The following is a 24,540-nucleotide window of genomic DNA, read 5'->3' on the forward strand; positions in this document are numbered from 1 at the left end:
GGGTGAAAAATATGGAAGTTATAAAGTTTTGAGGTTTTGCTAATTTCTGCAAAACAGTTCTTGTACAGTGGATATGAATGTGCAAATGAGTGAGCTGACCATGTCATACCCTCACAATTTTCCACTGATCGTGCACACAAAAAAAAAAAAAAAAAAATGACGAGAATTCAATGTTTCTGTCTTTGAAGTCTGGAACATAATGTTATTCCTCATGGTTGAATAACTTCAGAATAGTGATCAGTGCAGGATTTTGAGCCTCGGGCATAATTGCGTTTGAATGAAAAACTGAAAATTTAACAATTTTATGTACAAACTATATGGCAAGTTGTGAGGGGATGACATACTCACTTTGCCATTTGCATATTCGTATTGACTGTTCAAGAATTGTTTCCTCAAAAATTAACAAAACTTCAAAATGTCATAACTTCCTTATTTTTCGCCCGATTTCGATCAAAATTTTACTCTTTTTTATCAGACTAACTTATATTCGGACTGGATTTTTCCTTTAAGCAAAAAAATAAATAAAAAATCATGGGAAGGTAAAAACACTATCAAATGAGTGGAAAACATGTCTGCTATATAGGCTCAAACCAGGGGCTATAATGGCCCTGAGAAGAGTATCATATTACGTTTACGAAATGATCGATTATTTAAGCCAGTCTTAATTATTTTTAAGGATTTTATGAAGATTGGTGAGCCTACACATGTATAGTCTTGTGTGTTCTGTGTGGTGTTAATGCGTGTGTGGATATATATATTTATGTGTGTGTGTGTGTGTGTGTGTGAAATATATACACACACAAAAAGAATCAAATATATCGTACTGTCTGTTTGAAAAATGATTTAGCAGCACAAGAAAGAAGAATACAGCTGCTTTCTTTTTTGTTGGTGGATGTATTAATTTTAATGTTAATATGGATGTCACATTGAATGAAGCTCAAATAAAGAATATTATGAAACAACAAAAAAGTGTGTGTGTGTGTGTGTGTGTGTGTGTGTGATTTGGTTTATAGTTTATGGTCTTCACTTTTTATGAAGTCCACTTATCTCATTATGTTATGTTTGATTGTATTTTGTATGATAGGGGGCCCCGTTCACAAGCATGGCTTTTAAGGAGTCCTAAAAAAACAACAAACATATATGTAACTCGTGATTTTTTTTTGGAACAATGATTTTTGTAATCTCTGATATAATATGTTTGGTTTCTGGTTTTGAATAAATTAAATTGAATTGAATAAACCAATTCAATCATGTACACACAAATTAGTGCGATCCATTGGATTGTCAAAGATCTTTCAAGGTGTCCTCCCCTGCAAACTGACATTTCGTTCAGAAGTTACAACCAGAGTTATGACAACAATGACCGCATATTATACCTGGTACGACTTTTCCGGAACAGCTAGTCCAACTTACTAAATAAAAGTTCAAAATATGTATGATATTGAAATAAACCTACGAGTTCGACTCCTAAAACGTATTTGCGCAGGTGGATGATGCTGCTCTTCGGACAGTTTAGGTTTATGTTTCATGGTTGTATTTAGAATTTGTTTCATGTTTCGCCTTTGTTACACCAGCGCAAAACCAGTGAAAATATGCAACTTCTCACGCACATGTTACTTACTGTACAAAAACATACACGCAATCATTCTTCATGCACAATTCACAAAGTTTTGATGCCACGCCCACACACGACCGCTTGCTTGCACGACGGACGGAGGACTGGGAGTTGCTGTGCATGCGCCTCGACGTGTGGCGTGAAATGCTCCGGATTGTGTATACGAATTTATACACAGAAGGTACTGTAGTCACCGAGAGTGGCGCGTCAGGTGGGTGTGCGTGGAGTTCCGATTGTACAGTCAAGTACACACCCGTGGTACAGGGATCGGATACGGTATTCGCCTCTTCCGTCCTCGTTTCTACTGTGGATTTTGTAAGTTTTGATTATGTTGTCGTTGTTTTAACTTTTTAAAGAAAAATCATGCGAAATTATGTTTAGTTTCATAGACGTATACAAAGTTTACAGTTTGTGTCATTACTCTATGTCTCTATTACTGACAATTGTCGATTGTTCTGCTGCTAAAACCGTGAGCGTGGATCTCTGCAGCGGAACAAGGTAGCGCAAGCCTCAACTCAATTACCGGAAGCGTTGCCCGGTAGGGTGTAGTCGTAGCTCCGTAGTGGGTTGGTGGGGATTCGTGGGACGGACTGTTGAGTGTTTATAGTGAATGCGCTCGATTGTTACAATGTTAGTCATCAACTTGGCATTTTAGTAGCTCTTAAAAAGAATGAGCTTGATTTGTACGTTGTTGTTGAGTGACTGTATTTGTTACTCACTGTAACATAGTGATATAGGGTCTAAACAAATTTTTTTTCAGTAATTGATGCTACTTCAACATCAGACTGAAGTGAATGTCTTTGCAGTAATTTTTTTTTTTTTTAACCTGAAGAGTGCCTATTGGATGTCTTTGATACAACAGTTCAAATGAGAGATATCAAAAGCACTGTACAATGATACAAATTGCAGTTGAACTACATGTATTGTGGAAGTGGACATGTTTATGCAGTAGGCGTACATATACGTGAGTCTAGATATTACAAGACATTTTACAGGGTCATTTATATGAGTATGTGTAGCATCAACAGAGAGAGAGAAAGTGGAATTATTTGTCTCATGTTGACAATTAAGAACTATATTGATCTACCCACAAACTAACCCGACCAGACGACATGCGGACTGCTGGGCGGTGTATAGTTAGCCACAAACCAAATTTGCTAAACTGTAACACCTGAGACAAACATTTCTGATGCGCACTTCTAAGAATAAATGTCATAACATATCACAGGTTTATAGAGAATTTACTTACTGAGTTACAACAGACCTAATTGTCTTTTTTTTTCACTTGATGTAAATTGATATTCTAAATCATATACACAGACAAGGGGTATGATAGTGTATATGGAATAATTTGTTTGAAGAATAATATTTTATGGTAATTTTGGAGGTAAAATGTTGCGGTTGCTTACATTCAAAGCTCTTTGATGACTGTGGCTGGCGTGAATGAATTACTGAAAGTTAACATTATCATTTGGAAGCAGTACCGTAACCTACATTGTATGCTATGTTTCCACATTGGTATGATAGTTCATGTCTTGGTACAGTGTATATTCTTGCATGCAATCATTCACTAGACTGCTTTTATTCCTACTGTATGAAGAATGACCAGGAATATACATGTACAATGTATGTTATATGTACTCATGTACATATTGATGATACCTTCAAGGTCAAACTATACGTGGGCGATATGATCATATGCATGCCCAGATGTGTTTCAGGAGGAAGTTAACTTCCGCGTTCTTCCGTGTGTGTGCTTCTGATTACAGTCAGCTGTTATAGGATTTGACACTACCGAGGTTTGAACAAGACGGATGTTACATCCATTCACATATCTTAGCTATTAGTATGTATTTTTGTCACGTAAATTATGTCAGAGCCCAAGTGAAAACTGTAGTGAGACTGATAGTCTTATTGCAGGTATCATAGGTAGCAACAATAAACTGACATATTATCATATCCCTGCATACCACTACCAGCAGCTTTTGACATTCCTTTTCCCCCTCCTAAGCTTCCCAAGTGAATTGACTGCTTAAAGTTGTAAATGTCACCTTTGGTACTATGGAAGTGAAAAGAAGGAATTGTTGTTGTGTGAAATTATAGTTTTTCATTCAAAATGATATTTATGCTGATCTGATCACCAGGTAAGAAAGAAAATCAAATGTTTAGTCTCCCTTCAATGTACGCCTGATATAATATCAAAAAGATACCATAACTGTTGATTAAAGGACAAGTTCACCTTCATAAACATAAGGATTGAGAAAATGCAACAATATTAGTAGAACACATCAGTGGAAGTTTGAGGAAAATTGGATAATCGATGCAAAAGTTATTAATTTTTTACATTTTTGTGTTGGAACCGCTGGATGAGGAGACTACTACAGCTTGTGAGTCATATGCGTACAACAGTATAAAGAAAATGTAAAAGAAAATTCAACATATTTTCACTTTTTTCGCATAATAAAAGAGCACTTGACTTGCCTCTTTCTAAAGGCAGGGGGAATAATATTACCCATAACATTTGTCGGTAACGAGTCAGGGGAATGTGTACTTTTTTCAAAAGATGGAATTTTGTGAAATTCTCTTTATATTTTCCTTATATTGTTGTACGCATGTGACATCTACATGTAAGTTATTCATACACTGCAGTATTCTTCTCATCCAGCGGGTACTGCACAAAAACTTCAAAAATTCATAACTTTTGAACGGATTGTCTGATTTTCCTCAAACTTTCAATGGTGTGTTCTACCAATATTGCTACATTCTCTCAATCCTTATGTTTATGAAGGTGAACTTGTCCTTTAAGTGTTCAGTTCAATACCATTTTAGTACGGGTAACTATCTGAGTTACAGCACACTCCTTGGGGCTAGTGAAATCAGTTTGTTGTTTTGAAATTTAATTATATTTAATCATAATGCTATGCTAAATTTAATTATTGAAATTGTATTATTTCAGGGTTGAAAATGCTAAATCACAAAGACATAGACTTTAGGGCAAAAATGAATACTTAGTTTGATAACGAGTGGTTTAAATAGCTGTGTTCTGTATTCAATAAGAGTTCACTGTGCATACAAGACTGGTTGGATCCTGTATGCTTGTTTGGAGGGTAATTACTTCAAAGCTGTACTGCTCTTTCATAGTGAATGTAGGAAAGCATTCTTTCACGGTGTTGCTCGTATTGATGGGGGAGGATAATGTGTATTTTGAAATTGAATGCACAACGTGAGAACAAAATTATTTCTTTTAATAGCAATCAGAAAGTTTGTTTCAACCTAGCTTGACAGTGGTCTCGCCAACATCCTGAGAACAAAATATCTTTTTAGCAATCAGAAAGTTTGTTTTAACCTTTCCCTACCTTGCAAACCTCTGATTAATTCCAATTTGGTCAGATGTAGGTTTGAAAGATGGCATTAAGAAAGGGTGCAAAGCAGGTGAGGGATATATGCTAATTTCTTGAGTCAACTGACAGAAACATCCATTTGTATGAAAGTTAGAGTTGGATATCATGAAATTTTCTAGCTGTTCAAGTGCATGGCATTGTAGTCTTTTTCAGATAAAGAGGTTTGATAAGAATATTATTCATGAAACCTTTGATGCAAGACATTTATTTGCTGACAGACTGCAACCCCAAAGGAAAGCAACCTGAGTATAAAATAGCAGCCAACTGTATTACCCATCTTTAACAGCACATGCATTGAGCATTTACTATGGCGGTACATCGTATTACATTGTAAGTGACTGTGCTGAATGAAAGTGTACAGTTCATTTTTTATAATATAATGTTTTCAACCAGATTACTGGGTACTGTTTGAGACTAACAGAACTGCGAGAGATTATTCGTGTGTGTATACATGTGTGTGTGTGTGGGGGGGGGGGGGTAGATGAGTTTTTCAACCAGAGAACCTCTTGTGAATGGGAATTACGTGATGTCAGTGTACTGTTAATCTGTCAGAGAATTGCCAAGGGGAATACAAAAGCGTGAAATAATTGTTTCCACTGCCACGAGAGACAACGTTATTGCATGTACCTATTAAAATCATAATTGTGGAAAGAACAAGAGCAGGAGCACACGTCTGATTGTATGAGAAAAACAGCCAATGACTGGCAGATGGCGCAGAGGTGGATTCACGATTGGACATACCCAGAAGGTGTCAGAAAGACACCTCTAATGATGTACTGTATCTGACCATGACATGCTGGGGGCTACTTACTACTGGTCATTTCTCTGCCTTGCGAATGCTGTCATACTGTGTAGAGCCTACAGATTGTATATTTCTGTGTTTATTTTTATGGTAGAAATGGAGAGCATTGGCTGAAGATCTGATACATGACTGTATTGAAGATCATGCTGTGTTATTATGTAGGCTTAATCAAAAGAAATGTTTAAACTGTACTGATTAAAGTGAGTACACTATCAAATTGATTTAAAAAAAGCTTAAGCACACAAAAGTTTAAAAAGTAGTGTCGTTGTTGTGGCAGTATCAAAGAGCACAACATGCTAAAATGTTTACTGAAATATACACAAGTTTACAATGCTCTTGTCTTCAAAAAGATTTAGAATGGGGAATTTTACAGGTTTCACATTTTTTTCGGTAAATAATTTTAGCATTCAATGTTCATTTTCAGCTGCCATTTTCTTTTTAGTGTGTGGAAACTGCAGCTCATGTTTTGTTTTTGTTTTTTTTACAAATTTGTAAGACTGGAAACATTTATAAACAGTGCCTTTAATGTCACTGTGTCATTTGGAGATATTTTGGCAGTGGCTATCTTAGTAGGGTAAAGGTGACAGAGAGAGAGGGAGAGAGAGAGATGGGGAAGGAAGTTCTTATGTTGACCAGAAATGATGTGAAATAGGATATCTTACTCAACCACCTGATGTGATACATCTATATATACCATACATATATTTGTGTGTGCACCTATTTTTTTTTCCTGTTACCATAGACCTTTAGATAGAGAAAATACAACTGTACATCTGTAGGCTGCATTGTGAAATTTTAACTCGTTGAGGACGGAACGATTTTGCTGTATACAACAGACATTTCCAATAGACACCTGCCCGAGTACACTCGAGACTTGTCTTCAACGGGTTAATAAGGCAAGAAAGAAAATGTTATATAATCAATTTATCAAGCTTATTGACCATTGTAATACTACGCTCTATTCTTCGTTGGTTATTGAAATTTAAAGCACTGGAAGTTTTGCCAGACCATCTTTATACTTTTGCCATTGTTCCATGATGAGGATTCCTTCCAATGCATAAATCAGTACAAATGACAAAACTGCATGTACTGTAATCTAAATTAATAGTGATAAAGATTAGGATATGATTCAAGCTCTTTTCTGTGTCAAGATTGAAATTGAAGACATGGCACACAAGCACACACAAGTTGTATAGACAACTGATGAATGCTATTAAGAAAACTTCTGCCTGAGAAATTTAATTGGAGGGAGCAGGTGGATGAAGTGTAGTTCGTTACTTGGCTGAGGGAAACGTTTATGAATTTTGATACATTTACAGAAACCGTCTATTAGGGGATATGACGGTTGACAGCCACAGCAGTTGCCTCGATATTCTGATTGCATTTCCTTGTGTGTGTGTGTGTGTGTGTGTGTGTGTGTGTGTGTGTGTGTGTGTGTGTTTGCTCGAGCGTAAAGCTCCTTGAGATGTGTAAAGGGGGGGGGGGGCTAAGGTATGAGGGGTCACTAGTAGTTACATGATTCATACTAGCAGACAATGTTAGGCTTCAGATACAGGCAAACCACACACCACACATTTCTCCAAAGTAGTCCATTTCTTTTCTTCTTTTTTTTTTTCCCTGTCAATGCACATTTGAACAAGTTACTGATACTATTACAATACCAATGTGGTCTTGTGAAGTTGACAATGAATCCACAAGTGATCAATCAACCGATGAGATTAAAGTCTTTTTCCTGACAAGCAGATGTTTGTAGGAAATCTTAAGATTGGTAGTATGAATCACTGTTTGCACTTTTATCAAAAGAATAAACACCAAAGCCCCCCCCCCCTACATTGTATTTCTCTAATACATACATGTAGGAGAAATGGATTCCTGTTTCCATGGGTGATTAATATGATGTGAAGGGATAGTCATGGAATTGTTATATAATGTTATGTAATCATATGATGTATGACAACTTTATGCTTGTGGTATTAAAGATAGCACTAAGACTACAGGCCCAAGCTGGTCTGTGATTATCACATATAATATAGGGTAAGAGTATCGTCGTCTTATGAAAGTCTCACAGTGAGTTGATAGTGTCTGTGAGTCTGCATTGATAGCGGAGCAAAAATATCCAGTCAACGTAGTGTGTGCTCCAATTGTTAAGTTCTACCTTTTTTGTCATTTTTAAAGAAATAAAAGGCATTCCGACATGGTGAAGGAAATTATTTTGCTATGTATCGGGTATTGTATTTATAATCAAATGATGCTCAAACACTGGTTTCATACAGCTGATTATACAACCAAAGTCTATGAACAGGAAATTTCCCTTTAGGGGATCTAAATTAGAGGAAATTTCCTCATGCCCTACAAATGTATTTTTCCCAGATTTGCACAATTTCAAGTCTGTTTCTTCTTGAAGTGTATAGTAATTTGTGTCATCAAGTATAGACAGAATTTAATCACCTGTCAATTTCATTTAAAAAGATGTTTGGTGTTCATGGTATATCATCAAAAAGTAGAACTTAAAGGGGACAATTCTGTCCCTGCCACTCCTCACTTCGTATTTATAAGGGTTTGTATGAGAATTGAGATGCATTGTCAAAGAACCTCAAGTTTTCTAGGCATGATGCTGAGCCTGGAGATTCAAAGTGCTGCATTTTGCAGCCAAGTTTTTTCTTTTCCTTTGCCCCTCATGTGTGAAGGGTGGAAAATGAAATTGTTTTCCACATTGCGATGCAAAGATTGATAGCTTTTGTGTGTGTGTGTGAGTGCAGGTATTGGGTCTAGGGCTAGTGAGCATGCTGAAGATTTTACTCTGTCAACACGGGTTGATCATGGCACCTTATCAAATTAGGGGTGATTGGGGAGGATTATGCATTTGCTCTGTGGGATCAGATTCCAGGAAATTCTTTCTGAAACAACCCATGGGGTAAGTGACCCAAAGAATCCACTGATCAAGCAAGTACATCTAACTTCCAAGGATTCTAGGGATTTCCTCAAACAGCAACATATCTTTGATTCTGTCTACTCACGATGAAATCTCTCATAATGAAATATGATTAGTCACAACGAAAGGGAAACATAATTCAACTCTACGGAAAGAGTATAACAGTCATTTAATCAAGGACTCGACGATGCAAGAGTCTTCCTGCAATATCTGTGTGTTGATGTGTGTCTGTGCAGAGTATGAAATTGAATGCGAGTGGTATATGTTCTATCATGATGAATGAGACTTTCAAAAGAGCACACTTTGGTCTTACAAACTCACAACAATGTTGGTCTCTAATGGAAGAAATACAAAACTGGCTTGTGGAAACACAGGTTATCATATAGGCCTAAGTAAAGCTAACATAGCTGTCATCAAATTTGTATTCTGAGGAACATCAGCGTGATTTTCAAGTCCACTTAAAAAATTACCCCAGACTCCTCTATCTAATGACTTCAGCTGTGCAAGATAATATCGGTATTTTACCTGAGCACTACCTGGTAATTCTTTCTCATTATTTGCAATATTTTGACTGAATTGAGTAATCATGCGTGATGTATACCATTGATAACCAGGCTGTCGACAATTTGGATTGCTTCTTCTTTACTTTCGCCCACTATATGGAGACTACATTGTAGCTGTTGCCGCAGTGCACATTCATGCCTGCTAAACATCACAAAAAACAGAGAGAAAAAGAGAAAAATGAACATCTGTGCTCCCTGAATCATTTTGTCTCACATATCTTTTTTGTCATTCAGTCCTAAAAAATGAATTTATATCAAATTGATTTATGAAATGAGTCATATGGTGGTGAAATACTGATGTTCATTCAGGCAGCCTGAGAATTTTCCGCAATATCGATTTGGAGTGCGCTCTTTTCGATCTTGTATCTTTATTACATCACGCTTTTTCCCTGATTCCCCCTCCTCTCTCCACGAATGAGAGATAAAAAACATTGTTGTGGCAAGCCTTTACTTTATCTCTCTTTACTTGCTGATTTTATTATTATTATATATAATAATATTATTATTAGCTTTATTAATCATCATCATCATCATTTGTTATCATTATTGTATCGTTATAAAAATTGTTATATCATCATTATCATATCTAATCATTATGATTGGTACTGTAAAACCAGAAATTTTTGCAAATTTTTCAAGGAGCCATATTTACAAAATTAAAATGCATGTGAAAGATCTTGTCTGCAGTGTATGCATGGAATGCCAGTGGCAGTTTACACAATTTTTTTGCTGCAAAAAAGGCCATCAGCTACACTTGTACAATTCTATAAAAATTTAGCACAGACTGCAATGAATGTCATGTTGTGATAGAGCTGTGATGTGTAGGCCGTATGTTCACAAAACAGGGATTTACAGACATATTTTTTGTTGTTTAATTGTGTGTGTGTGGGGGGGGGGGAGGGGGTTCGGGAGGGGAGGGAAGTGAAGAGGAGGTTTCGATGATTCAAACCATCACAGTTGTGGAAAAGTCCAAAACAATTAAGAATTATGTCTCTCTCAAATTCCTGAAATCCCATCTTGAATTCCTAACAGCCGTGCCAGAGAGCTGGCCGAACGTTCCTCTGCGTATCGCAAGCTTTGATTTATTGCAGGTGCTAAGTGTATAGTACTGTATCAAGCTTCTCCGTGCAGAAGCGTTGTTTATATCCTTCACGAAACAGAATGGACAGGTTTGTTTACAAGTTTATCTACTCAGATGCTACTTCTGTCACAGTAAGGAAAAAAGTGATAACGAACAAGACCGACTGAATTTCAAAGCATCTCAGCTTGAAGTACATCTTCCAGGAGCGTGATTTGTTGTCAGTTGTTATTTCCAGAATTTCAAAATTTAATGCATTAGTTTTAAGTTTGTAATGTCTAGTCTGCTGCACTGTGACTAACACTAGTAACAGGGTGTTCAGATGCATAATATACTAGAACAGTATACACGTAGCTATACCAAAATGGTAAAGCTCTGCAATGAATTTATACGTTTGAATGCTGACTAATGAAACAATGTATAATGAAACGACGGTCAGAGCATCGTTTCGAACTAGAACTCAATAATGACTCAGCATTCCATCATGTCCATGGTGCGTCTGAACGTATGGCGACCATAGAATGGTATAACTGGGTGGGGCTCAATGGGAGCGCGCACGAAAGGTGACCCCATAGCTGTCACTCATGACCATAACAGCATATGCAGTGGGAAACTGCACATCTATGCGACGTTTTCCAGAACGGTCGAGATTAGCATCTGAACGGTCTGTCGGCTATACGATGATTCTTTATACGTCATTTCTTTGTCTGAACAGGGAGTAATCTATATCGAATGAAACCTAATCCCCTTACTTATTGAGTTATGTTCAAGTGTATGTTCAAGTGTTTGATGCAGTCTCACGTAAAAACTCATTTGACAACATGATAAACTCTTTCATTTAAGCGACTCGAAATAATCCCTGGTTCAAGCAGGTTGCCATGGTGAAGTTAGAAAAAAGAAAATGTGTTTTTTTTTCTAGATTGTTTACACTTTTGTTCTCAAGTGTAGTCACTAGATCAAAATAGAAAAACACCAAAGATAACTAATAGAAAATCTTTAGATAGTTCAGGCTTCCTTGGCCCATTGTTCGAGAGGTGCTGCTACCCAGGAAAATCAGATGCCGTTTCCTAACATGTGTTACTACCATCACACTCCTTTTTTCCGCAGTTTTAAAATTTTTAGTTTCAGTTATGAGTCGGTTTCTCTACTATGCATTGTCTGGAAAGTATTATGCGAAATAACATGCTTTTATAGTTGATGAGCCTCAAAGCACCAATAGTGAGGGGTAAAAATAAAGTGCTTCATATTCTTTCTCCAAGCAGTTGATGACTTGAAATGGTAACTCACTCTAGGGCTGGTTGGGCAATTAAAGGACAAGTTCACCTTCATATACCCTGTATGTGTGGATAGAGTGAATGCAGTGAGTGCAGCAGTATTAGTGTAACACATCAGTGAAAGTTTGGGGAAAATCTGACAACCTGTTAAAAAAATTATGCATTTTTGAAGTTTCAGTGCCATTATTGCTGGATGAGAAGACTACTACAGTGTGTGATGCCACATATATAGAAAGAAATATGAAGAGGATTCCACAAAATTTAATTCTTTAAAAAAGTACACAAGGACTTTTTATTGATGTAAAAGGGTAATATTATTCCCCCTGCCTTCTAAAAGAGGCAAGTCAGGTGCTCTTTCACTATCTAAGAAACGTGAAAATATGTTGATTATTCTCTATATTTTCTTAATATCGTTCTACGCATGTGATATCACAAACTGTAGTAGTCTTCTCTTTGAGCTATAGTGGCACTAAAAAATCATAACTTTTGAACAAATTGCCTGATTTTCCCCTTGAAACTTTTACTGATATTGCTGCAGTCACTCAATCCAGCATATAAGTGAGCTTGTCCTTGGAACTATGTCAAACCCTCTCAGCCACTAGCAGTGAAAGACAAGGGAAGCTAAAGATTGCTGTCCTACATTGTTTGCATACTAGAATCCAAGGGGAGTGTATTGCCTTGAAAGGGATTGTATAGTTATTGGATTGGTTGAGGTACGTAAGGATTCAGCTTAAAACTTTTTGCATGAGAAACAACTTCAGGAAATGGTAAAGAGCATACAATTCTAAGGGAAATTCAAACTTTAATTCAGCATTGATGAAAATTGGTTTTGAAGTGGCTGAGAACTCCAAAAAACAAAGTATGTAAAACATAGCGATCCTAATTAAAGGTAGGTCCTGCCTTTTTATTAGGTTTGCCTCATTTTGGATATCTCAGCAATTTCAAAACCAAGTTTCATCAAATAAACTGAATTGTTTTTAGAATTACATGCTTTTTCATATTTCACAATATTCAGATTTCTCATTATCTAAAATACCATCATTAAAAAAAAAAAATGTTGGAAATCCGAAGCCCCATGTCAACTGAAACTGTAGACCTACTATCACTTTAATATGCTTATGGTAAAACTCACACTGGACAGGAAAGGGAATGCACAATAAGTTGCACTTTGCAAACAACGTGTTAATTATAGTTGTCAGTAATTAATGGTTGCTGTCCATTGTTCTATGATATGACACGGCATGACATATAGGCATGAAAGCAAAACAATTACTATAATAGGACATGCTGAGGGACATTATGTAGGTGCCCTATTGTTTTTATGCATGGACAGAGAAACTTGCAGGTATCCTTTTCTCGCAAAGGAATGCTGCAGTGTGATGTCATAGCCTTGGGTGAATAGGTAAGGAGAGCATCTTGGATTAAATTACCTACATTGTGTATTGCTTGGATGTAATTTAAGGCCTGAAACAAGGAGTGATTAATAGTATTTGAAACTGTCAAGGCTGTTAATGACAAGATTCAAACTGCATTGTGTCCATTTTGACCTCAGGTTGATCTTGAAATACAAATTAATGACTATCGAGCATGATGGTAGAGTCCATAGAACAGCATGTGATATCCATATTTTTGTAAAGGCTATCAGAAGTATGTCCTTTTGTGGGCGTTTTATTCCCAAGTTTTCATCAACGTCATTGTTATGTGCATTTTCTCTTACCAAAACATAACAGAGCTTAATAAAGTAAACCTTCTGTTTAAAATAACTTTTGATATAAAGACAGGATAACAAAGCGAACAAGAGAGAGCATGCAATGTGTGAGGTGTCTATTTCTGTGTCTTGGTATGTTTTCTGCTGCACTTCATATGACAATAACAAGATTAGGTTTCCTACCCAGTCTGAAATCATGCATCGCTCAAGTAAATTCACCTACCGTAAAACAAGGAATGTTGGCATGCATTAAGCCGAATTTGTTATAACACATATTTTTCCTCGTGACACCTGCCCAAGTATACTTGGGACTGGTCTTCAGTGGGTTAATTGCACAAAATTAAAATGCATGCAAAGGTTCTTGTGTACACTTTGTATATGAAATGCCAGACATTTTGCAAAAATTTCCTGCCATGAAAAAGGCTGTTGGCTCCAATTCACAAAAATTTCATGCCGCAAAAAAAACATAATGTTTTACATTATTATTAAAATGAGAAAGAGTGTAGTCCAAGATGTGTTGTTGAACCTACATTGTTGGTCTCTTTCAAAAGCCTGTGATTTCCATCATAACTAATGTCTGGAATAGTTGAATTTATATAATAATAGATGTGAGGCAGGAATATCATGAGCACTGAGTGTCACAGTGTTTCAAACACCTCCAAAGGGAAAGTAATGCCCCTGTTTACCATTGTGAGCAGTAATCTAAAAAATGTTTGAATTATTACATTTGATGCATATGTATAGTTCAGTTGTATCAATCACAAAACATCCTACCATATGTCGCAACAAAGCCACAAATATAAGGAGATACAGTGCTGTATCACTAATTTTCTCAATTAGCCATAACTGTAAAGGGTTTATTAAGAGTAACAATTTTAATAAAACTATTGTTTTATTTTGTATACTTCAAAATTTATACGTTGGTTGTTTCTATCCCTAACTCACATTTTAGAACTACAATGTATTTTTGAAGCACTAATGTTTTGTTTGTTTGTTTGTTTGTTTTCATCTGCAAATGATCATTACTAGTGGCTTTAGGCATGGACTGTACCATTCAGGACCTTGTCATGACACATGATTTGAATGATGGAGAGCAACAACAATAACAACAAAAAAACACAGAAAGAAAAATCATATTTTTTGCAGTTTTATAAAGCCTATCTGAGGCTGAAATTTGCTGAAGAGGCGATGTGTTTTCATTTGAGGATATAGCAGAGGAGTGAAGACTAAGGGTAAAGGAGAGTGAGAAATAGAAAGATATTAAAGGGGATATAGAGGAAGAGGAGATAAACCTAGGACAGACAAGAAAACCGAAAGAGAGAGTGGCAATTAGGAGACAATCTATATATAGGCTAATTAGTGTAGGTGGAATTCATACACTACAGTGACCTCTCACCGAGAATAATCGAGACAGATACAGGGGAAAGGTGTGGAGGGTGAATTCGAAATTAACTCGAGTGATGCCACGAAGGATCAGAAGAGCTGTGTTATAACAGCCAGTGAGATACCATTATTAGGAAACACATTGAAACAATTTCACACTTTCTTATTGTGTTTTTTTTTTAAATGTGTCTGATTTGTCCTATTTGTCCAAGAGCCTGAACACACTGTAACATTAATAGAAATGAATTTGAGAAGCATGATTTCAAACATGTTTTGTAAGTTTCTGTAAGTGTGAGATCCCTTGATTTTCTGCTTGAGAAGCAAAAGAAGAAGAAGTAGAAGAAGAAGCAGAAGAAGGAGGAGGAGGAGGAGGAAACAAAAATGAGTAACGAAGATTTTTGGTCTGTCAGTGTTTGATGGTGTTTGTGTCAGCCGTGGCCATCCACATTCCATTAGTGATGACCTGCTGTAAGGTCATTGGCCCATCACTTTCTGAAGGAAGAAGACGGGGATTTTGTTGTCTAGCCCCTGGCAATGTCACCCATCAGAGAGTGGTCTAGCCGAATATTTACTTTACAGAGAATTTTTGAGGTGATAGATGTTTATAAACTCTGAACCTCGTATGGGGGGGTTGAGGCTTTGAAGTTTGCCCAGAGCCTGAAGCCCAGAGCCCTGCTGAGCCTGTTTCTGATAGTATGGTGTTTCTGATGGCCAACTTTATTATTTTGCTCCTATTGTGAATATGCATGAGTGATGACATCATGGGATTGATTGTACACGTACCCCACTTTTTTTCAGCACATTTAGCCTTACAGCCAACCTGACATGCATACTTTAAAGTCATGTTAACACATTCTTTTTGGTCTTATCTGCATTATTTGGGTGCAGATGATGCATTGTAAACCACAAAAACCTGAAAGGTGTAATAGTGTCATGATAGATGAACAGAAAGTCAACATTGAAGCGAACCCCAGAATGGTGTGACATTCCGCCGGAGTTCATCAGCAAGATATGAGTGACCACAGATCAATTGTAATGAGATTATGTATTTATACAAAAGACAGTGATTGTACATTTGTAAGGATGACACAAAGAAAGAGCGAAGAACTGAGCTGAAACTGTAGGCCAACACACTTGTAGTTGTCTCCACTTTTAGGCTGTGATTTCTTTCTTCCAGTCTACATTTGGCTAATCTATTACCGGCTCAAAAGGAGATTAGTAAAATTGTTTTCTTCTTCCACATACCAGTTAAAGATCGCATATAGAGTGCCAAGGTGGAAATATTCTCAATTCAAGACTGATCTTTTATTGAAAGAAATGAACATGTAGGTAGGCAAAGCAGCTCACAGTCTGGGGTTGAGACTATTAGAATGCGTCAGCCTCCATTCAGCTTGAACTACTGTGGTTTTCTTGGATCGCCAAGGTCAGACTATGACCTCATTATAGTGGCATTGATGTGTGAAGTCTGGTAAAAGGGCATCTTGTGTGGCACACAATGCTCCGTAGAATCTTACAACCCCCTCCAGGAACATGATAGTCCTATATTGTGGTTTGTAATGCACAACTGAAAGCTGAATTGATTGAAAATTTAATCCTACTGAGAAAAATGTTTTGATTGAAAACTATTGTACAAAAAGCAATTTTGAGTGTATGTCAAGATTAATAAGTTTTTTTTTTAACTTGGCTTGAAAAAAGAAATAACACACACACACACACACACACACATACACACGTTATGCGCGTCTATGGTGGAAACCGAGGACCTGTTTTACAAGAATTTTACCACATAACCGAGGACCTGTGTGTCAGTAGGACTCTTGTCAACCAAGTACTCATTCGTATATATTACCATCCAACCGAGGACTTATTACAAAAATGCTAATCGAGGACCTACAAACATGTACCCCTGGCCCTACATTCAAAAGCATGCAAAAGCAAACCGTTTGGAATGGTCTGTGTACCGAGGACGTCCTAGGTTCTCTGTGTGTCCTCGGTTTAAATGTAAAGTTTGTATGTGTGTCCTCGTTTTACACCATGGGTAAGTGCATACACACACACACACACACACACACACACACACACACACAAAATACATGTGTAAATGGCTGAATGCATGGAGGTATTATGTTCATCACCATCTTTCATTTGGAATGTTAGTAGTCAAACATGGTGACATACACTGTACTTCCCATGTAAAATGCCTAGATCATATAGAACGATGTTGCATCTTGTGTTTCAAACATTAATTATTGTTATCATTATTTTCTTTACAACAGAGGAAATTGTAAGAAAATGTCTTTTCTCTTTTTTTTTTTTTTTTTTGCCTGAATCTATCCCTACATCGTAGTAGACAAGTAGACCCTGTGATACAGCTGTACAATATTGTATTTGAAATGTCTGCAATGACAGTCTGCATTGCTCCTTTAAGAAATTTGCAATTTGGGGACAAAAATCCCCTTTTTATAGAGAACAAGCATGCATAGAATCCTGTCCCTTCATCAGTTGACCATTGACCGAAATACACCTTGGGGCTACATCACTGGTCAATCCATCAACAGATTTTGAGGAAATCACCGGGGCTCCATTCAGGGGGCGCATCTACCGCTGTGAAGCCACCCCCAACAAGAAGAATATGGCTCCTTCGTGTCGACATCTTTGGTTGTCATTTATTGATACATGATCAAGAAAGAGGTAGTTAGATTCTGATAGCGTTAGGAGCCTAGCAAAAAGAGTCACACTTTTTTATTCTTTTTCCTCAAGACGGATTTCAGATATTTTAGGCAGTGTGTGTCCATTTCAAAATTCTCAGTTACTCTTCCTCAATCTCCATGATATGGAAAGGATTAATAATCCATGGACAGTGGGCAGTGTGTAGGCCTTCCTCAGATATGATATTGGATACACTACTAGTTTTCTTTTTGTCTTCTATTTTCAATTTGAATATGTTGCATTTCGATAAATAAGAGTTTTCTATAGTTTTGAACTTGAATTAAGATATGTACAGTGTATACGTGGTTTGCTACTTTGCGTTAATTAGATCTATGAACCAAGTCTTTTGAATTAAATGGAATAAATCAATAGGTCTTTACCATCATCTGACCAAAGGTCGAATTGCACAGATAATGTATGTACAAAAACAAAATATGGAGAGTTTTTGATGTTTTGGGTAGTTTAAAGGTATGTTGTTCGGAAGGGTGGCTTAGGAGAATCGCTTGTTTGAATGAGTCTTTTTTTATACATCCATTTTTTTTTTTAAGGTTGGTAATTTGCTGTACTTTTGAATGTTATATTGAAAAATTTAATGTAGGTCTCAGTTGCTACCTAGTATTACTTTGTTGTACAGTAATACCAAAGTGAATTGCTGTTTCTGGCATTATTTGAATGGAAGTGAATACATATTACTCTAAACGTCAATATTTTTGCATGATTAATTTTTCATGTTGAGTGGCCTAAAAGCATATTCGCTGGCTCTTGAATTCATGGTGCGCAGTTGTCAACCTATTCAAACTGTGCTGAGAAAACTGTGAAGATATTTTCGCTGGTTTTAGAATTCTTACTAGCCCGAAGTAGTGCGAAATGTGCAACAATGTTCTGCAAAAAATTTTGCGTATCCAGTATTTGGGGGAAAAAAACCCCAAAGAAGATTGTGTTCTATAATGAAAGAACTCTTCGTGAAAAGACTCATGTTATTGTCCACCTCTGGGTTGTGAAGTCAGGAAACAATTATAACAATTTTTTTGCTCTTGATTTTGGGGGCACAGTAGGTGATCTCAAACTGAAATAGGCTCATTGTCACTCAGAATGATGACTCAGAAGGCTACATGCCACTGTGGGGTTATAGTTTGTATCTATGTTAAGTATAAAAAAAAGGGGGAAGGGAATATTTAACTGAAGATGGAATGAGTTTCATTTCAGATTCCACACAAACTTCACTCAGCTTCTTCGATTACAGTTCGATTAAAGGGACGCAGTCCTCACGAAATTAAAAAAAATATGTTGTTGTTGGTACCTCCAATGAACTACTTTCATCAAAAACAAACTTTCAAATCACCAAATAAGCTCGGACATTTCGGTTAAAAAAGTGTGACTCTGCAAATGAGCAAGTCTTGGCGGAGAGTCATATGTCATCGATGCACAACTCTTTCCAGCGGTGTTCTGCTCGTCATCCCTAGTTATTTATAAATACATGTTTACTATTTATTTTTATATTAATTGTATATATAAATAAGCTTGAAATATTTTGTTTGAAATAATAAAACCACATATTGTCACATTTAATGAAAAAATCAGATATGATCATTTTGAACACTTAAATTGGTTTTCTGAGGCACGGCTGTCAACTTGAGAGTAGGGCATCAATGACGTTGCACCTTTTGGCAGGCTCTTACATGATCGCTTGCAGGAATTATTTTTTAAAAATCGCGTACGGAGACAATTTTTGATGTCCACGCGTATAAATTGGTGAAAGGTTATATTTTTTACTCTTCTTAATTATCAGTACAGTGAAAATCTCAGGACTGCTTCCCTTTAATCCACAAGCAAGTGTATTATTAAACAAAAGCACCGCATTAGTACATTTTTGAACAATCATCAATTATTTGATGACCAACTCAAAGATCAAGTGTGTATATCATATTATTGCTTGGAATGTTGTTTGCTGTCAGTTGAGTTGGGAAACTTATTTTTCATATCTGAACAATCTGTAACTCTGAAAATGATTGCACATGTAAAAGCATCTTTGAAGCATGATTGCAAACGAGAAATGTTAGACAGGTGAATTGATCGCGGGTGACACAGCATATGCGCTCACGCTCAGTACAGCAGCTATTAAAAAATCCATTAGTCCTGTGCATGCATGAGGATAGACTGGGTTTTAGAATGAAAGCACTGTCTGTTTATTCTCACAACCTACTGCCATTCCACTCAGTCCTGTTTATTGTGAAAAGGGTGAGAGAGAGAGGTGGTGGTGGGGGGGGGGGTACTTTTGGCTGTTACTAACAGTGGGTATGTATTTTCAGCAGATCTCATAGCCTTCTTGACTAAGGGTGTGTTTATGCTCAATTTGCGAAGGCAGAATCAGCGTTTTGAAACGCTGATTCAAAATGCTGATTCAAAACGCCGTTCATGGGAGCACTGTTTATGCTCACTTTCTTCGAGCCTTGGAAAGAGCGTTTGCGATTGCTTCGCTGACCTCAGCAGAGGCAGGTCAAATTGGGGCGCGCGCTGCGATTGGTGGCCTGGCCTGGGAGAGCAGCTGGGAAAGACATGCGTATACACAGTAGATGGGAAAATTGCACAGACCAGGGTAGCTGGCTGGCCGGGCGCGCGCTTTAGTCACGTGAACCGGAAAGGCGTTTAGATGACGTCACTCTAAACGCATTTAGAAATGCTGTTGCGTTTATGCTTCCCCGTCAAACGTGATTAGTCAGAAACACCGATCGTAAATGCACCTTTTTGTGCGTTTTGAATCAGCGTTTTGAATCGGCGTTTCTATCGAAGTGAGCATGAACGCAACAGCGTTTTGCACTAATCACGTTTCAAAACGCTGATTCTGGCCGGAAAAGGGGAAGCATAAACACGGCCTAAGCCTACGTGGGGAAATGCCTAATGGGAAGGTATATCTGTGTTGCCAAGAGTCTTTTAACGAAGGCTAATGTCCAAGTCACTTCCCAAAACATTCCGGTTACCAGGAAAAGGTGCTTTTTAAGATAGCTATCAGTGCGGAAATTTTGTTTTTCATTATGTTTATACTGACCTTTCAAATAATGAAACAAGAGAACTCATAAAGGAGAGAAGTGAATAAAGAATCAAATAAAGATTTTCATTTTTTTTTTTCATGCCAATGTTGATAGACATTCTGATGTCTTTATAATTGTAAAGGAAACATAAAAGTTTTTGCAATGCATTTTTGTGACTTAGCAACTGCAAGCTGTTGTCTGTTTAACAGTAGTGCTGCAGGATAAATTAATTGAATGGCTTATTAAAGGAAATGTGATGTGAGCTATGTAGACTGACATCGCTGCCAGGCCTTGAGGAAGCATTTAAGTCTATTTTAATCCATAAATGTACCAACAATTGCCCTGCGTAATTATGTCTGAATACAACTGGTGAGCACCCACAACCAACCGCATAATTATGATTAATTATCGTCAGAAAGTGCGAGCTAAAACCTAAAGTGGACTTTGAAATGAAAAGCAGGAGCATAGAATTGAAAGGATCATATAATGTACCACTTTCACATGCTCCATGATTGTACTTTCTCTTTTTCAGATTTTATGCAAATGACATTTCCTTGACCATAATAAGCAGTGATATTAGTCAGCAAAATTTGTGAAAATGAAAACCTTGCACAAAAATTGCCATTATATACTACAGTATAATAGGTGTCATACTGCCCATAGGTCCACAACAGAAACTTCACCTTGAAAGAAATGGTGAAGACAATGCACTCTAAAAATTCCAAACATGATTAGGGGTATGTGGGACTACATTATAGAAGCTGCTTTGCTCATATTTTCTTTTACGGTATTTATACACTGTATAATGTATTCATCATACAGGTTGAAGACTCCTGGAATATTTGGGATACATACTTAAATACGAATAGCTTTTTCAGATGGTGATGGTGATATAAAATCACAGCTTGAAGTAAAAAAATGGAGTGTTTATTCAACTATTAAATGAACACGGAGGATAATTTCCTTCCCCACATCCTGTTTAGGTGAGGAGTGTTAAACAGGATCGCTTCTAAAGCTTGACTTCCTGCTCTAGTGTGGTGAAAACGATAATTATGTGTGTGTTGTCTTGTCTGGGACGAGGGTTGACCCATTCTTTCTGTGGCTTCAATCATGCTTTATAATAGATTATCCTCATCAAGGTATGCAGACATTAATTGTCCCCACATTGTCTACCTAATCATCAGGTGGTTATTGCCTGCATTAAGCATTGCTGATATCCCAAGACAAACAGACTTGCATGTGAAAATGTGTGCGGCTCTCTGAAAGTGAATGCTTTTGTCAGTGGTAGGGCACTTCCTGCATCGTCGATGTTATTATCACATGCTGTATCCTGATAGTGTGATATCTTCACAGTTTGAGAATTAAAAGGGCAATGAAATGTTAAAAGTTTATAACAGTTTTCCTGTGCTGCTTTTTCTGTGACAATTTTCAGTCAAAACAACTTTTAGCAAACTTCTCTGGCTGCCCAAGAGATAATCTGTTAAAGACAACTTTTATCCATCTGTTCATATCTGAACAGCGAGATTACATTTAGTTCTTTGTGCATCATTTGTAGGACACAAAATATTTCTGAGAAGATAAAATCATCTATGGGGTATATATGCATGTATAGAGTGTGCTTTCAAATGCATGCAAGCTGTCGAATGCTCTTCCCCATCTTGTAACCCCTCGGTAAAGTGCTAGTGCCCGAAAGCGAGGGGCCAAGAGGTGAGTTAATACTCAAAGAGAACAACAGCACCATTTCCTAAAGCATCTTGGATCATAGCACAACAACACATGCAAACACACATGCATTTGGATATGCGTGTTTGTGTTAGTGTGTATGTGTGTATGAAATCATCATTTGGACAATGACACATATGGGTTTGTTTGTTCAACATTAATTGATTTTGACATCCGAAGAATGTGTAATGAAAGTGGTGAGTTTGCATGCGTCTTCACTGCTGCAAGACTTGCCTGCGATATCAAACTGTCTTTGAAATCTAAATCAGTACATTTGCATTACAGTTTTCTCACTGGCTCCCAGTAAATTGGCAGAGGGGCGTATAATAGATTATTTCACCTCTTGATTATTCTGCTAGTGTTACAGAATTATTCACAACAACATGGTTCCTGCTTATTAACTAGCTTGTAATCATCTCCCCCCCCCCCCCCCCCGTATACCAGCATCACCAACATCTGCAGCCGCAATAAGTTACCATAATTCACATATATTTGTATGTGCCAGATCCCAGACCCTTTTAATATGAAATATGATGATTATACCTCTCTATGCTCGAGCTTGCACTTAAAGTGTATTTGATCGGATTTGCAATCCTAATATCTGACAACACTTCCGCTGTGGAACTTGTTGAAACACTCTATTCAAGACTAGAGTTATTTGTTTTTCTGCAGCCCGGGTAATTTGATCCTTTAAAGCACTTGAAACTTTCATGTGAAGCGACCTACATTAATCCTGCACTATACCATCGTTGCCTTTCATTAAGAGCCAGAAGATTGGAACTCTTGTAATATTATAGTTGCTGGACATAGGAGCATCTCAGTCCCCACTATATTTAGTGGTGGCATATTCCTGTTTCTGTATTTGCCATAGGAAGCAATGTGATGGTAAGTTGTAGGCTATACACTGTAGAGTAGAGTTACCGTTACAACGTCCGGGTAGTGTCTGGGTAAGTTTGTTTGTTTGTTTGTTTGTTTGTTTTTTAACCCAGCCTATTAAAACGGTCCTCACAAAATGTTGCTTGGACGTTTTCGACGTAACTTTTGTGTGCTTTTTTGCATAAAATTGTAATCTCCTGCTGTTTTTTTTGTATTGTTTTTTCCTTTCTTTTTTTGTTCAAGGCGAGGAATTTTGTTCTCTGGACATTCTTGCAATGTTGCTGTGGTAAGGTCTATTAAAGCAGGCCTTTAGACTCTGTTTTAGCATAATATACTGACTTTCTTTATTTCAATCTGCACTATAATATTGCCTTTGATGGCATGAAGCAAATTAATAATTAACCCGTTGAGGACGGTTTGATTTTGCTACAACACGCATTTTCCATAGACGCTTGCCCAAGTATACTCGGGACTCGTCCTCAATGGGTTAATGTGTATACAGTACAGTGTTACGAAGTGTAAGACTCTTATCATAACTCATTGGAGTTGTGACTGTGTGCATCTCAATCTGCCTATAGTGGTAGCACAGTGCAATCATTGCCTTTCACACTACAAACCAAAGTGATTTCACACGTTGTGTTATGAATGCAAAACTGGAGTTACGTCTATCTGTGCCTCAGTGTACATTATACAATATTTTGTGATAAGTATAGATACTGTAAAACCAGAAATTTTCATGTACATGAAACTTTTACAAATTATGCAAGGAGCCAAGATATTATCAAATAACTAAAATGCATGCAAAAGTTTTTTTGTTTTGTTTTGTTTTTTGTCTTCACAGTGCAATGAATGCCAGTTACCAGCAATTCCTAAAAGTATCATGCCTTGCCAAAAGGCTCCAATTCATACAATTTTCATGCTGTGAATGTTGAACTGGTTTTACTATAAGTGCAGATTGCCTCTGACTGTAGAAAACAAAGTAATGGACTTCTTTTGATTGAAACAGTCTGTTACAAGTAATAGGAATCATAATAACAATGCACATGATAATCGTATTTATGTATTGAGTCCATACAATAATTTACAGGTAAAACAGTCCAATTTTGACCTTTTACTGGAGGAAAAGATGGCAGAAATGTCATGAGTGCAAATGTACAGTTTGTACATACTTTAATTGTACATCTGTGTATCAATCTGCAGAAGCTAAATTTTTAATGTTTGAAATATCAGAAGAGCCTTCCGAGCAAGATTTCCATAGGTCTGCTGTGTAAGATTAGAGTGTATGTATGTTTGTATGCAGTCAAGATAGATTCTTGTGATCCCACACCTGTATGAAACTGTCATTTAATATCCAGTGGAGAATGATGCACATTATTAAGTGATAGTAATCTGTTTTCCAGTGGAATCATGTAACTACTTGTAGTATTGCCACTACTGCCATCTCTCCT

At 37.0% G+C, this 24,540-nt stretch overlaps 1 protein-coding gene across 1 annotated transcript in view; it reads left to right on the forward strand.

Annotated features, from left to right (window-relative positions):
• The first annotated feature begins 1,842 nt into the window (after positions 1 to 1,842).
• Positions 1,843 to 24,540, forward strand: part of LOC139716584 (unconventional myosin-X-like) — a 192,287-nt gene continuing 169,589 nt past the window's right edge. Inside the window, exon 1 of the mRNA XM_071628111.1 lies at positions 1,843 to 1,930. The gene's annotated coding sequence lies outside the window, so the exon portion shown is untranslated. The remainder of the gene's footprint in view (positions 1,931 to 24,540) is intronic.

This window comes from Diadema antillarum, unplaced genomic scaffold, assembly GCF_040938485.1.
Source record: "Diadema antillarum isolate AM-2024a unplaced genomic scaffold, OU_Dant_1.0 scf00000067, whole genome shotgun sequence".
NCBI lineage: Eukaryota > Metazoa > Echinodermata > Echinoidea > Diadematoida > Diadematidae > Diadema > Diadema antillarum.